The sequence below is a fragment of the Helianthus annuus genome, chromosome 1, assembly GCF_002127325.2.
Source record: "Helianthus annuus cultivar XRQ/B chromosome 1, HanXRQr2.0-SUNRISE, whole genome shotgun sequence".
NCBI lineage: Eukaryota > Viridiplantae > Streptophyta > Magnoliopsida > Asterales > Asteraceae > Helianthus > Helianthus annuus.
Genome location: NC_035433.2, coordinates 33,729,482 through 33,745,547, shown reverse-complemented (window position 1 = coordinate 33,745,547; position 16,066 = coordinate 33,729,482). Strand labels below are relative to the sequence as shown.

The 16,066-nt window shown below is 39.3% G+C and overlaps 1 non-coding gene across 1 annotated transcript; it reads left to right on the top strand.

Annotated features, from left to right (window-relative positions):
* The first annotated feature begins 2,335 nt into the window (after positions 1-2,335).
* LOC118482867 lies at positions 2,336-2,442 on the top strand. The gene has a single exon (XR_004869088.1). It is a non-coding gene; the product is annotated as a small nucleolar RNA R71 (small nucleolar RNA).
* Positions 2,443-16,066: the final 13,624 nt, after the last annotated feature.

The following is a 16,066-nucleotide window of genomic DNA, read 5'->3' as shown; positions in this document are numbered from 1 at the left end:
CTTATGTTGGTTCTTGTTATCACGACGCTCTCGGTTGTAAATTTCATAAAAATATAACCTTATTAAACTTGTGATTCCTAACTTAAACTTTAGACAAGTAAAAAAAATGAAATTTTTTTGAAAAAATTTGGGGTGTTTAGCGGTTCCAATAGAGTTTTGTGTAAGGCTTGTTGTTAGGACTTGCAAAATTTCAAAGTGTTAGCTTCCCCCCACACTTAAATTACACATTGTCCTCAATGTGTCCCAAAAATAAATTTTTAGGTTGATTGGATGTGTAGTGTGGTGTTAAAAAGCAAAGATTTATGTTACTGGCAGTCTGGACACGGCCCCGTGTTCAGGTGCCAGTAACAAAAATTGAAGAAATGAGACAGAAGCCTGGACACGGGGGCGTGTCTGGTGAACACGGCCCGTGTCCAGTTACCTGAACTGGGCGTTTTTCTGCAGGTGGCTCAACACGGGGCCGTGTTGGTTGAGCACGGCCCGTGTTAAGCCTTCTGTGATGGAGATTTGTGTCGGGTTGCTCCGTTCTTTGTGCATGGGGCCATTTTTCTCGTTCCTTTTTTCATCCATTACCACCATGAGTGTGTTTTATTTCTGCAAATTAAAACTAAAAGATTAAACTAAACTAAGGATAGTTCCGCGGAATGCCTCCGTGATGCGCCACGTTTATAAGGGTCCTTGGCTAGACCCAATGCGAGGTTATATGTTTTCTGAGTGGGATGCTTGGCGTCCCATGTTACACCGTCGGAGAGCAGCATCCAAGCTCGAATCAATAACCTTCATGTAATTGACCGGGTCGTCGTCCTCTATTCTCTTCCCAACTCCGAACTTTACTTCATCATCCCCATACCTCAGGGTGAGTGTCCCGTCATTCATATCTACCACTGCTTGGGTGGTGGCAAGGAAGGGTCTCCTTAGTATGAGGGGGACCTCGGTGTCTTCCTCCATATCGAGTATGACAAAGTCGGCTGGATAGACGAATCGGCTTACCTTTACCAAGACATTTTCGATGACACCTTGTGGAAATTTGACGGATCGATCAGCGAGTTGTATGCTCATTTTTGTAGGACTCGTGGTTCCCAAGCCGAGTCTTTTAAACATTGATGAGGGCATGAGGTTAATGCTAGCCCCAAGGTCGGCTAGGGCATTACGAACGGGGGATTCCCCTATTGAGCAGGGAATCGTGAAGCTTCCGGGGTCGATTTTCTTTTGGGGAAGTTTATTGAATACGAGGGCAGAGCATTCTTTGCCTAAATTGACTAATTGCAAATTTTCAATTTTCTTTTTATGCGTAAGGAAGTCTCTCATGAATTTAGAGTATTTGGGCATTTGGGTTAGGACCTCGATAAAAGGAATATTGACATGCAATTGCTTTAATAGACTTTCGAACTTTGCGAATTGCTCATTGGTCTTTTGACGAATTAACCTACCGGGGTACGGAACTCGAGGAGCTTTGGTAGGCTCTGGTGACGGAGGGGAGTTCTTCTCCTGCAGAGGTGTGGGTACTGTTTCTTCTGTTGGCGGTGGCGCTTCTGCAGGCCCTACGGTGCGGTTTCGTAGCGTGATGAGGTGAACTTGTGCTTTTGGGTTTGTTTCGGTATTGCTAGGTAATGCGCCTTGCGGTCTCTCGGAAAAATTTTGAGCTATTTGATTTAATTGTTTTTCTAGGTTTTGAATACTAGCTTGTTGATTTCTAAAATTTGATTCTAATTGTAGAAATCTTTCCGAGTTTTTCTTTTCAGTGTCGGAGATGAGGAGAGATACAGTATCTTCAAGCCTTTCTCGTCCACTTTGTTGTTGAGTGAAATTTTGTGACTCATTTCTTGGTTGTTGAAAGTTTGTTCGTTGGGTTTGTTGGTTACTACTATTGCCGGGTTCTCTCCAACCAAGGTTTGGGTGGTTTCGCCATCCTTGGTTGTAAGTTCCCGTTGGGGGACCCGACGGCCTAGGTCTATTATCAATGTAGTTTACCATTTCTTGTTGATCGTCCGTTTCTTTCATACAACTCCAATTTTCATGTGACCCACCACACCCTTCACAAGCCATAACCGAGACTGTTTTTGTCATTTCCAATTTTTTTATTTTTGAAGAAAGGGCCTCGATTTGGGCTTGTAAAGAAGTGTTTTCATCGACCTTATGGGCGCCCGGGGCAATAGATTTATTCCCCCGGGGGGGGGGGTGTCATTGAAAATTGGTTTGAGCAATTTCCTCAATTTGATTATATATTTCATGCGGGCGTCGATTACCTAAAAGTCCCCCGGAGCTAGAATCAAGTGTCTGCCTTGTGTGTGGCAACAATCCATTATAGAAAGTGGATACTTGTTGCCATATCGCAAGGCCGTGATGTGGACACTTGCGTAATAACTCCTTGAACCTTTCCCAAGTTTCATATAAGGATTCCCCGTCCTCTTGTGAATATGTATTAATTTCAGTCATTAATTTAGCAGTTTTAGCGGGAGGGGAATACTTATATAGAAATTTTTGGGCTAGTTCATCCCAGGTGTTTACCGACCCAGCTGGGAGGGCGTTGAGCCAAGCTTTCGCTCGGTCTTTTAGAGAGAAAGGAAACATACGGAGGCGGATGGCGTCATTTGATGCTCCGTTGATCCGAAAGGTATCACATATTTCTAAGAAATTGGTGATATGTAGATGGGGATCCTCGTCCGCAAGCCCATGGAAGGTTGCAGAGTTTTGGAGCATTTGTATCAAATGCGGCCGAAGTTCGAAGTTATTAGCTTCAACATTCGGAGCATTGATAGCGGCGCCTAGGTTACCTACGGTGGGTCGTAGATGATCCATGAGGGTAAGTTGGTCCGCCATTGGAGGTGGATCACCCGAAACCTTCTCTTGGTTTTTAGCTTTTAATCTTTTTCTCAGAAAGCGTTCGGGTTCTTCTAGAGGTTCTTTTATGTCCTTATTAGAACTGGAGCTCATACACTATGTAAGATTGGCGTCGGGTTCCAAGTCCTGCAATAAAAACAGAAAAGAATGCTGGTCAGAAGGTTCACCACGGCCCCGTGTTCAGCGAACACGGCCCGTGGTCGGAGTTACAGTTAATGTTTTCCAGACCCCAGTTACTGGAAGTTGGACACGGCCCCGTGTTGCACCGACACGGCCCCGTGGTCAGCCTTCTGTAAGCTATCGACAATGAAATATGCACAGACATGACTGCGAGTTGTAGAATGCGCAACACATATCACCACCGTGACACGTGAAGTAAAACCCTTAACAACCCCTGTCCACGACAGGTGCTGAGTCCAAACTATATTACTATCGTTGCTAAGGTGTCAGGAAACAATCACTGTGTAAACATAACATACAGACGTTCATCGAATAACACGTATATCATGCAGAGCGGTTAGCGTATAAAAAGTGTTTGCGTTAAGCAAAAAGGGATCGTGATGCGTGTGTAGTGTAATATATTTTTAATGTATAATTAAGCCCTTTTTACACATTTAGCCAAGTTTTAAATTTATAAAACACGATATTCACTAACACTAAACACACATATGGGCAAGTGCACCCATCGTGAACGTAGTATAGTGTTGGAAAGATACCGAGGTCGTCCAAGGACACAAGAGCTTTTAATACCGGTTTATCCTCAACGTCTAATCAAATCAAAAAGTGAGAAAAATGTTTTTTTAAACTAAGAAAATAAAAACTAACTAAATGCTGAAAAATAAAATAAAAATAAAAACAGATATACAAGATGAATCACTTGGATCCGACTCGTGTATTAGTATAACCTTTGATTATTTTCGCACTTTTGCACTTGTTTAAGAGATTATCTTAGTTATTGTAGTAGGCCCCTCTTTTGAAGGCGACGTTACCCTCAACCCAGTAGTTTGAGTCAGCAAGGATACAATCCTAAAGGGTTGGATTATTGGAAGATAATGAATTAAGTTATTAATGCAAATTATGGTTAGTTTTTCCAACATTAGTACTTAAAAAGGGTTAGTTTTATGCCTTAATTGATGTAATTTATATGTTGCATTTTACACACATCAGATCGAGTATACTCACAGTTCGTTTTAAACAAATAACACAAGCTTGGATTGAAGGGAGCGCCGGAGAGTTAGCCTGATCAGATAACAACAGTATAAGCGTTGAACGATGCGTTAAACAGTGCGTCGAGTGATCTGAGGTAGGGGTGTTCATGAGCCGATCCGATCCGATCGAGGGTCTGCTCATGCTCGGATTGCATTACAACCGATCCGATCCGAGCGAATCGAATTTGCAAAACCAAGCGCAAAAGTGATGCTCATGCTCGGATTGAATTTGAATCGATCGGCTCAGTTTTGCTCGGTTTTTATCAAATCCTAAAAAAAGTCGAGCAGATCATTTTCGCTCGATTGAATTATAAGGTTTCGTTCAACAAAAACAAATTCTAACTTAATTATAACATATCCAACACTTCACTAACAAAAGCAATACATAACTCAAATCATGATTCTAAAAATGTTCTTAACAATATCAAGAAGCACAAAATAAAGTGCGAATACAAATTGTCATTTAGTTCAAAAGCCATAAACTTTTTCTTTAAGCTTGATCATCTTCATCCATCAATTTCCAATTTTTCTGGAGTCAACACATCAATTTCCAATTTTTCTTCATCTCTTGCAGCTTGCTACACATTTTTTGGGCGATATGACTGAATATTGTTTTAGGAATAGGATTTATGGTTAGATTTTCGTATTAAATATTAAGTTGGGCTGAATATTTTTTGGGCTTTTAATTTTTTTGGGCTATTATATTTTTTTGGGTTTCTAATCCATAAATCTATAATATATATATATATATTAATAAAAATAATTCGAGCGAAACCGAGCGATCGACGAGCGAGCGGAGCTTTGCTCATGCTTGGATTGAATTTGAATCGAACCGATCTGAGCGGCTCATTTACAAACTGAGCGGGAATCGAACGAGCATTTTTCGAGCGATCTTCGATCATCGAGCAGTTTGGACAGCCCTAATCTGAGGGACGGATAGTGATCCAATCGGATGACCGTCCGGACGGATGGTCATCCGTACGGATGACCATTCGGTCGGAGGGTTGTCCGTTTGGGATGGATGTTTTTGTGTATGATTTGAACTTTGAAGTTTTCATTGTAGCATTTTAAAAGATGAGAAGTGTTTCTACTTGTCAAGTCGTCCGGTCGGACGGTCATCCGGACGGATGGCCGTTCACTCGGATGGTGATCCGTCCAAGTGGAACGTCACAAAGGTTCAAGTCTCCTGGTGGAACGTCAAGAATGAATATCAGGCTTATTTTGTAACCTTGGGATAGGTGGAATTCCATGTCCGGCTCCTGGGCTTGGACCTGGGTCCGTCTCATACTTCTTGTAACGATTAAACGCGTTATGTGAAGGTTCCACTTCGTGATGTATATTTTGAATTTTAAGCTAGGCAAGATTCCAGGCCTAACAATCAGGCTTGGTCCTTCTTATGAATTTGGAATATGGAAACATTTGTAGAATGAATATTGGGCTCATTTTGTAAACTTGGGACATGTGGAATTCCGTGGTTGGCTCTTTGGCTTAGACCTGGGTCCGTCTCATACTTCTTGTAATGTTTGAACGCGTTATGTGAAGGTTCAACTTTGTGATGTATATTATTGAAATTTTGAACTAGGTCAGCTTCCATACTTAACAATCGGGCTTGGTCCTTCCCACTTATGACTTTGGAACATGAAAGCATCTGTAGAATGTACATCGGGCTTATTTTGTAAGCTTGGGATAGGTGGAATTCCATGTCCGGCTCCTGGGCTTGGACCTGGGTCCGTCTCATACTTCTTGTAACGATTGAACACGTAATGTGAAGGTTCAGCTTTGTGATGCATACTTTAAAATTTTAAACTAGGCAAGCTTCCAGACCTAACAATCGGGCTTTGTTCTTCCTTCTTATGAATTTGTAACATGGAAGCGTCTGTAGAATGAATATTGGGCTCTTTTTGTAAGCTTAGGACAAGTGGAATTCCATGGCCGGTGAAAGAGAATGTTCCTTGTCTTTCTTTATTGATTAATATGACTATATATAATACAATGGGTTCCACAATTTTGGGAACAAGTCATAACAGAATTATACACATTATCGATGCTAAATATATATGCTATTATACCCCCGCAGTCGAAGCGGGAGGGGACCGTATGCTGAGACTGGATCTAAAGTCCTCGAATAGAATTCGTGGTAACCCTTTTGTGAAGATGTCCGCTATTTGATACCGAGAGGGAACATGAAGGACACGAAGTTGACCCCGCTGAACCTGTTCACGCACGAAGTGTATATCCAGCTCTATGTGCTTGGTTCGCTGATGTTGAACCGGGTTACCTGACAGATATATGGCACTGACATTGTCGCAGTAAACGAGTGTAGCACGGGATAGTGGCAACTGAAGCTCAAGCAGTAAGTTTCGTAACCAGCAAATTTCAGCGACTACATTTGCCACACCACGATATTCAGCTTCCGCACTTGAGCGGGAGATGGTAGATTGCCGTTTGGAAGACCAAGAGATCAGGTTGTCACCGAAATAAATGCAGTAGCCGTTGGTTGAACGGCGTGTATCGGGGCAGCCGGCCCAATCCGCGTCCGTATAGGAAATCAAGGACGGAGACGACGAACCTGTAAGCATCAAGCCGAGAGTTGCAGTCCCCTTTACATACCTGATGATCCGTTTTAAAGCGTTCCAGTGATCTATGCGAGGGGTATGCATGTGCATGCAAACCTGTTGCACCGCGTAAGTAATATCCGGACGGGTGAATATGAGATATTGAAGTGCCCCAGCGAGACTACGATAGAGAGTGGGATCGTGAAATGGTTCGCTGGATGTAGCACTAAGCTTTGAATTGGTGTCGACTGGCGTGGCTACCGGGTTACAAGATTGCATCCCGGCTCGGCTAATGATGTCAGCAACATACGATTGTTGTGAAAGAAACATAGTGTTGGCTGTTTTGGAAACAGAGATTCCCCAAAACTAGCTAAGAGGGCCTAAATCCTTCATTGCAAATTCATGGGCAAGGCTGGACATTAATCGTTCGCGAAGAAGGTCAGATGAGGTGACCAAGAGTATATTGTCAACATAAAGAAGCAAGAAGGTTGTATCACTACCATGATGGAAGGTGAAGAGAGAAGCATCGTAGCGACTATGTTTAAAACCCAGGGTGAGAACATAGTCTGTGAATTTTTGATACCAAGCCCGTGGTGCCTGTTTAAGCCTGTAGAGAGATTTCTTGAGACGACACACATGTAGAAAGGCGTTAGTAACGTCTAATTGATGAACCGACCACCGTTGGGATAAAGCAATGGACAGTACTGTACGAATTGTCGCTGGCTTGACAACTGGACTAAAAGTTTCCCCGCAATCTATACCAACCTGTTGTGCCCAACCGTGCATACCAAGCGTGCTTTGTATCTTTCCAGTGACCCGTCCGATTTGAATTTGTGCTTAAACAACCACATACATCGAATGATGTTCATATCTGATGAACGAGGTACCAACTCCAAAGTTTCGTTTCTAATTAGTGCGTTGTACTCCGTAGTCATGGCGGAGTACCATTCCGGTATATTAAGGGCATCAGTGGGGTTTTTGGGAATAGGTTGGATAGTAGTGGATGTAGCGGAAGTGTGTAAGTTGAGTGGGTGTTTTGGTTTAAAAATTCCGCTCATAGAGCGTGTATGTATGGTGCATTGAGACAGAACAGTGAGGGGTTGACTCGTTGGGGTTGGTTCAGGGATCGGTTGTGTTTGAGTAGGGGCAGGCGGATCGGGGGGAGGGTGAGTGGGATTATTGGTGGTAATCGGTTGAGATGAATGGGTATGGTTGAGAGGTGTGTGTGGGCTGTGTGTAGAGGGAAGGGCCAATGGGGTTTAAAGGAGTTGGGCTTGTGGGATAATGAGGAGGTGGGCCGGTATGTTGTAAGGGAGTAGGGGACTGATGTGTAGTTTGACTGGTGGGGAACTGGGTGGGCCGAGGGTGTGGGAAGTGATGGTGGGGCCTGGAGTGGAATTATTGGGCCGAAGAAATGTGAGGAGAGAGATGAAATGGGAAAGGGGCAGTAAGAAAGTCGTAAGACGGAGTAGGACCGATTTATTGACTAAACGGAAATGTTCTATCGTCGAATGCTACGTGACGAGAGAGAAATATTTGTTTTGTTTGAAGGTCCAGACAACGATACCCGCGGTGAGTAGCGGGATATCCTAGAAAAACGCATGGTTGTGAGCGATATTGAAGTTTATGGATGGAGGTCGATGGGGTAAGAGGGTAACAAAGGCACCTGAATACCCGTAGGTAATCGAATGTGGGTGTGGTTTGGTATAATATTTCTGTTGGGGAAGCGGATTTGGTGTGGGTGTTAGGTAAAATGTTAAGGAGATAGGTGGCAGTCTCGAGTGCAAAATGCCATAAGTGAGTTGGTAGGGAAGCATGAGCAAGTAAGGTACGAACCATGTTATTTATTGTGCGGATTTTTCTTTCGGCTTTGCCGTTTTGGGAGGAAGTGTAGGGACATGAGAGGCGATAAAGGATCCCATTGGTGGTGAAAAAACTTTGAAAAGAGGAGTTAACATATTCACGTCCATTGTCACATTGAAATGTTTTAATGGTTCGTTCAAATTGGGTTTTTATTGTCGACATAAATTGTTGAAAATGTGTGAAAAATTTTGATTTGTTTGCGATTAGATAAGTCCACAAAAAATTAGAATAGTCATCTAGGAACAACACATAATATTTGTGACCACCTGAGCTAATAATAGGAGAAGTCCAAACATCACTGTGAATAATGTCAAACGGTTGAATAGTATAATTACTTGATGCAAAAAATGGTAACCGAATACTTTTACCAAAAACACAAGACTGGCATACATTCTTATGAAGTTTATCAAAAACAATAGAACTGGAAGTTTTTAAAGATTGCAAAGAAGAACGTCCAGGATGGCCTAGACGGTGATGCCAGAGTTGTGCGGAAATAGCAGCAGGAGCAGTAGGCTGAGATGGAGATGACCTGAGCACCAGAGGGTAAAGATCACCGCTGCTGTTGCATCTGAGGAGCGGCTTCTTGGTCTTGTAATCCTTCACAAGTAAACCAAATGGGTCAAATTCCACAGAAACAGAATTATCCGTGGTAAAGCGACGCACGGATATTAGGTTTTTGACAATTTTAGGTGAATATAGGACGTTTTTAAGGATAAAGGGTGGGAAGGGTTTGGGAAGGTATTTTGTGCCCTGTCCTAATACCGGAATGGTGTCGCCATTTCCTACAATAATGTTTTGAGACACGCACGAATTAGAAAAAGAATGGTAGTTACCTGATTCATGAGATGCGTTGGACGTTGCTCCTGTGTCCATGTACTGAGTGGGGTCAGGTTGCTGCAAGGACATAGTGTACATGGCTTGCTCGATGTCCGTCGGGCTGTAGGCAGTATGAGCTTGAGAGGGGCGCGGGCCAAGAATGCCAGGACTTTGGGCCGAATTGTGGTTGGGCCGAAGTGTAGTTGGATATGGGCAGGGTGGTATAGGCCAGTAGCTCTGTGGAGATGGGCCGAATGGAGGATATGGGCCGTAGGGTGGGTTGGGCCAAAAATTATAGAACTGATTTGGCCAGTAGTTAGCGGACAGTCTTCTGCAGTATGAACCGCGGCCCCTGCCACGTCTGCCCGACCGACCGCGGCCCCGGCCGCCGGTCCGGTCATCATGCCGGTTCAAGTCAGAAGTTGTCGCTCGCTGTGTTGTAGCGGTGAGGGTCGAACCAGCCACTTTGGAAGCGTGTAAAGCTTGTTCGGCTTTACGGCTTTCAACTTGGATTATCTTGGAGCGAGCTGTGTAGAAGGATGGCAACGGGTCCTGTTGTTGTAAGATGGTGGCTATTCCGTCATATTCTTCATTCAGACCAGCAATTAACTGAAGCACAAGTCGATCACTATCCACATGAGCATTAACATTGGCGAGCTGATCGGCCAAGACTTTGAGTTCTTGGCAGTAGGCGGACACATTCGGGAAGCCGTCAAGCCTGGTGTTGGAAAACTTGTGCATGAGGTGAATCGCACGGGCACTCTTATTGTCATGAAACAGGTTTTCGATGGCCACCCAGGCATCGTACGCGGTGGCAGTCTTGTTGATGATGGTGTGTAAGAGATCGTTTGAGATCGTGTTGTATATCCATTGTAAGACAATGGCATCCAACCGCTCCCAATCGTCCGACTGTTTGGTGGTTTCGGTGGAAGACGAAGTGGTTTCCGGTTTGCTTTTGATGTGATCATAGACAAGACAGGCTTTACAGTGTAGTTTGAAAAGGGTCGCCCACGAGTTATATTGTCCGGACTCGATTTCGAGAGTGATGGGTATGACAGTTTTGATGTTGGTAATGGTAGTAGCAGGGTGAATCTTGGATTCAATGGTGATGGGGGATGTGTTGTTTGAGCCTGTCATGGCGGCAGAAGCAGGAGAAAGAGACGAAGTAGGGTTAGAGGGAAAATATGAGAGGATCGAAGGTGGGTGATACCATGAAAGAGAATGTTCCTTGCCTTTCTTTATTGATTAATATGACTATATATAATACAATGGGTTTCACAATTTTGGGAACAAATCATAACAGAATTATACACATTATCGATGCTAAATATATATGCTATTAGCCGGCTCCTGGGCTTGGTCCTGGATTTGTTGGTCTAAAATTGTCTATCTCATACCTCTTGTAACGACTGGACATACGGTCCTGGATTTATTGGTCTAAAATTGTTCATCTCATACTTCTTGTAACGACTGGACATACGATTCACGATAGAAATAGGTCCCGTGTTCATGCACACCTAAACTAGGGCTTGACAGGGCTAAAGAATGTGTTATTTGTGGTGTCGATGTTTGTATAAAAGAGTGGTTTTGTTGTAAAAGAAACAAGAGAATTAGCACAATCTTGATGGAAGTTCCCATTAGGAAACTAATTTCTTGAAATAAGGAAATATGATTTTGGTTATCATGAACCGCAAATGTAGTAAATATATATGGGACACAACGCATTATTAGAATATTGTTTCATAATTTTCTTATTTAAACCTTGTTTTCAAAACGGTTCTTTCTAAGTTTAAGAAACAAGGTACTTACTATTTAATAATAACTAGGATTGAGAACCCGCGTATTACGGCGGGCCTGAATTCGTATACCTAATTTAGGTAAATCATGTGGACCCTTTAAATATATCACAGGTGTTTAAAAAATATTAAAAATTAAATTGCCTATAATTAAAAATTAAAAATTTAGTATGTAAAATGTGGGAACATGTCAAACAAAGAACACTTGAAAGCTGAAATTATCAATACTTGTAATTAAGTTAGTTATGTAAGAAATTACCAGTACTTATAAATAACTTAGTTATGTAAATCATTTTTAGTTATTAAAAACTAAATCAAAGAAAAGTTTTATTTTTAAAACATGTTAAATTTAAAACCTTAAAAATAAGTATTTATATTTTTATAAAGTTAAGTAATATATAGTAACAAACTACAAATATATAAATAACATTTAAAAAAAGATATTTAGGATTGATTGACAAAGTATGTCATTGGGCCAACGTTTACAGCCACAAACAGCTTCCAACCAATCATCAACCCTCAAGAATTTTGATGTGCTTCTCTACTTGTATATTAAACCATATTGTGCATTATTAACTTGTAAAAAAAGAATAGTAAAACTAACTCACAAACTAAAATTGTAAATTAATATAGGGGTATTGTGAAACAACAACATACTAGCAACCAACGTATAACTATAAACATATAGAACAAGTATTATAGAAAGTAAGAGAGAAAGAGAATAGGAGAACTCATTCTTATTCATGTGTATGTATGAAATACAAAAGCCACTATTTATAGGGCAATCATTCAACACAACTTAAATGCCAATGGGAGTTAGGCATGTGGATAGTCATATCATAAAATATATTTATAACAATCATAAAATCCATTTATAACACTCCCCCTTGACTATCCGCATGATAAAAGAAAACAATGTATTATACGCTTGGTAGTGCTGCCTCGTTAAAAACCTTGCTAGGAAAACCCAGTGGGACAAAACCTCAGCTAAGGGAAAAAGAGTGCAGCGCGTATTGTCTCCCCCTAATACTTCTGGATCAGGTATGTTGCCTCATTAAAAACCTTACTATGAAAACCCAATGGGACAAAACTTAGTCAAGGGAAAAAGAGTGTGCAACTTGAATAAATCTCCCCCTCATTATAATATGTATCCTTTAAGTAAAGTGTCCATCATCCTCGAAAGTTGCTCAAAACTTTTGTAGAATGATTTGTCGTTTGATGCCTGTGCAATCCTTTATATTGAGTAATATTGTAAAATCTTCTTGTGAGACTTCTAGTACTTTCTCTTGCGAACAAATACCATAAGATCCAAGACTATTTGTGTTACATTCTTTATATCTACAAGACTAACAGAACTAGCTTTCATGGGTTAGTAAAATATAGACACATATCATTCTTACCTTTAGGGTATCGACATATCTGCTTTACCATTCAAATGTCTCTTCATTGGACATGTGCTATATCATGTTGATAAATTCAAATAAAAAATATAAATGCATAGCTAGAAAGTTAAGTTAATGCACAATTGCACTTTAGCCATGGTACTTTTTGACTAAGTAGTTCAACATCCCTTTCTTGGGTTGATAAGAATATTTTTTCTATGTTAAGCGATCAGACAATCGTTCATGTACTCAATGAATGAGCTTTTTCTATATGACATCTTCTAGATGTAGTTAGATTGATAAGAAAAAATAGTACATATATACTCGATCTACAGGTCGAGAATAACTACACTTTGTAAAGGTCATTCAGAATTTTCCTCTTTAGTTTGAGAGTTCCCTCTCGATGATGTTTACATTATCACTGTAAGAGTGAAATCTTGTTTAAATAGATGTAGCTCATTTTATCAAAATTATACCTCTCTTTTCAGAGTATAGTCGACTGTACCACATACGAGTAGTTTCCTTTAAGATTCATATATATAACACCTATGGGGTTATTGTTTCATAATGCTTTGAGCATTTTTAATCCTTCAGGGGGTTTTCATACAGATGTCATTTGCAATTATCTCATACATGTATATGGTGATGACATCCATAAGTTGTTTTATCTGAAGTCATTCTGAGATTGCGAGGCCGCTTAAACATCTAAAGATTATCGCATCCACTACAGGGGTATACGTTTCCTCGTAATCAACTGCTGGGATTTGGGAAAAATCTTTATGTTAAAATGTGTGCCTTACATCGCAAAAACTCATTATTTACGTTTCCTTTTATTTAAAGACACCCATTTATAACCTTCTGGTTTGACGTCTATGGGTGTTCGAACTGCTGGTTCGAAAACGTTTAGTTTGTCGAGCAAATTTAGTTCAACCTTAAGTCATGTAGCCATTTTGGCTATTTGTGTGTGTACACTCTTGCACACTTTCTATATATGTAATCTTTTTTTTTCATCGATTACATCTATTGCTATAGCATAATCAAATATATCATTTTACACGTGTTTCATTACGGTTCCATATTGTACTTGTTTTGTACATAATTCATCGCGATCTCATATTTGTTTGGTACTAAGTTTCTTTTAGAACTCCATTAGCCTCTTTTGGGGTTTTGACAACAACCTTCTTTAAGGTTTAGTATGCAACCACTTCTGGGGTTTTGTATGCAACCACGTATGGTGTTTTGTGTGCCACCTCTTTTGGGGTTACACCAACTGCGTTACTCTGCTCTTTTTATGTTTGTGGGTTTTATCTTTTTTTTTTTTGGAACCGGTTTATCTCTCACAATTTATTAATATGATAATCATTTTGTGAGTACTTCCATTCGAGCAGATAAGTTTAAGCTGGTATATGTGACTTTGTCACATTATTTGTGTTAGTGAATGCATCTTGTATTTCATTTGTTATTATTTGCAAATACACGCTCTTTCTTTTGGATTTCAGATTTGCATTGACCACTTCAGGGGTCGATATATAATATGATGCATTTTTTTTTTATGTTACCAGTCTTTCATTTTCTTGTCTCCCCCTAAGACTGGGAATACGATGTACATATCCCATTTTATATGTTATGGTGGTGCTATTGGTACATAGGCTACACAACAAAATATATATAAAAAATGGAAACTTGGTTCTCTTCAGGAGACCAGTTGTAATGGGGAGTATTTGTGATAAGCAGTTGGTTTTGAATTGATATAATCTATCGACGAATTCTGTCTCGACTACGTATGCCTCTCACTATATTTCACATTGTGCCCAACAATTGTCCCTACAATTTGGTTGTCAAAGAACAATGTTAAACCATGTAAAAAAAACAATGTTCCATAGTGTTGGGCATATGCTACATACGGGTAGCTAAAAGCTCACATGTAACCATGGATGAATGCCACAATCCACACAACTGTACATTTCAAATGGTCCCATATAAGAGGGATTGTTTGTAGGAGTTTATTGTTTGGAAGGGCATAAAAATTTATTTGCCACAAAAAAAAAAAAAAACTAACTAGACATATGATAAGGCATTTCGGGAGCAATGTTTTTAGATTACTTGGGGTGCTAAGGTGCCGATTAGCATGTTTGATTGTTTAGCATATCATGATGCTATCTTGATGACCTATTTGGTCATGCCATGTGGTGAACGTATAAATATTATAGTAACTTCTGGTTACTCACCATATTTGATTTAATGGGATATTGTGATAAATTAGTATCATTTCTAGTACCTTCTAATATAGTCTTCTGGCCATATTTGCTATACTCCCATACAACATTCATGGTGGCATCATTACAATTTTCTTAGTTATGTTTATGATCATAACCTTTGAACTGATCATCATCACATTCATATTAGGGAATGGATTAGAATCACATAACTTTCATGCTTGTTGTTCAAACTTTATATATATTCTTTAACAATTAATGATATTTAATGATGGAAATTGTTTTGCTCAATGGATTATGATATATATTTTTCATTACATTCTCTTCAAGGAATGGAATAGAGTTAGACAACTTTCATAATGACTGTTTCAAACCTTATATATCAAGAGCGCATTTATCAGTCCAAAATCTTACAAGCATCAAAAAATTTACAATAAGCTTTAGTGAGTTTGAAACTTCGAATGTCATATTATAAATAAATCTTGATCACTATTTAATCATGTTTATAACATGTGATCATATACACAACTTTAATTTAGCTGCTTCATTGAAGACTGTTTATGTACATAAACAATGGCATATTAATGTACAAAGTCAAATTGTACAATATATAATTGATATAAGATGTCTTCTCATCAAGTACAATATAAGAAAATACATATAATTAATTTGCCTTACTGTCATGATTGAATATTAAAATATATCAAGAACACTATTAAAAAGGTTTATGGTAATATGTAAAGGTGATGATTATACAATGCATCACTTTATATTATGTCTCTATAAGAAATGACTTATGACACAATCTTATGAAATAATATTTTTTCATCACTTGTAAGAAATATATAATTTTTTTTATTTAACATATCATCTACATAAATTAAAGCATATAAAAGACGCAATAAATTGCAATAGTGATAAGCCTATTATTATAGGTTATGCTCTAATTTCTCGACATCGTGTGCGCTAGCTTTCAAATTAGTGGTGTTCTATAAAGGACAAAGTTGATATATGATGAAAGCCACAATAAAATCATACATCTTGATTAATAGTAAGATAACATTTATAAAGAAAGATGAGTAAATCAATATATGATTTTTTTACTACTAAAATATAGCTATAACTTGTCATCAAATGGATTAAAAATTATATGATAACATCTCATGTAATGCCATATAAAGCATCAAATTTCTTATTCTTATATATCAAATAAGAACACTATAAACATATACTTATCATATTGTATTTCTAGTTAAATTGTTATGAACAATCACATTAAAATTTATATGTTAAATACAAGTTTTACACATCAGAAGTGAATGTACATGAACATATTAAATACTAAACAGACTTTTTCATAGTATAATAATCTGTCAACTATTGTATACT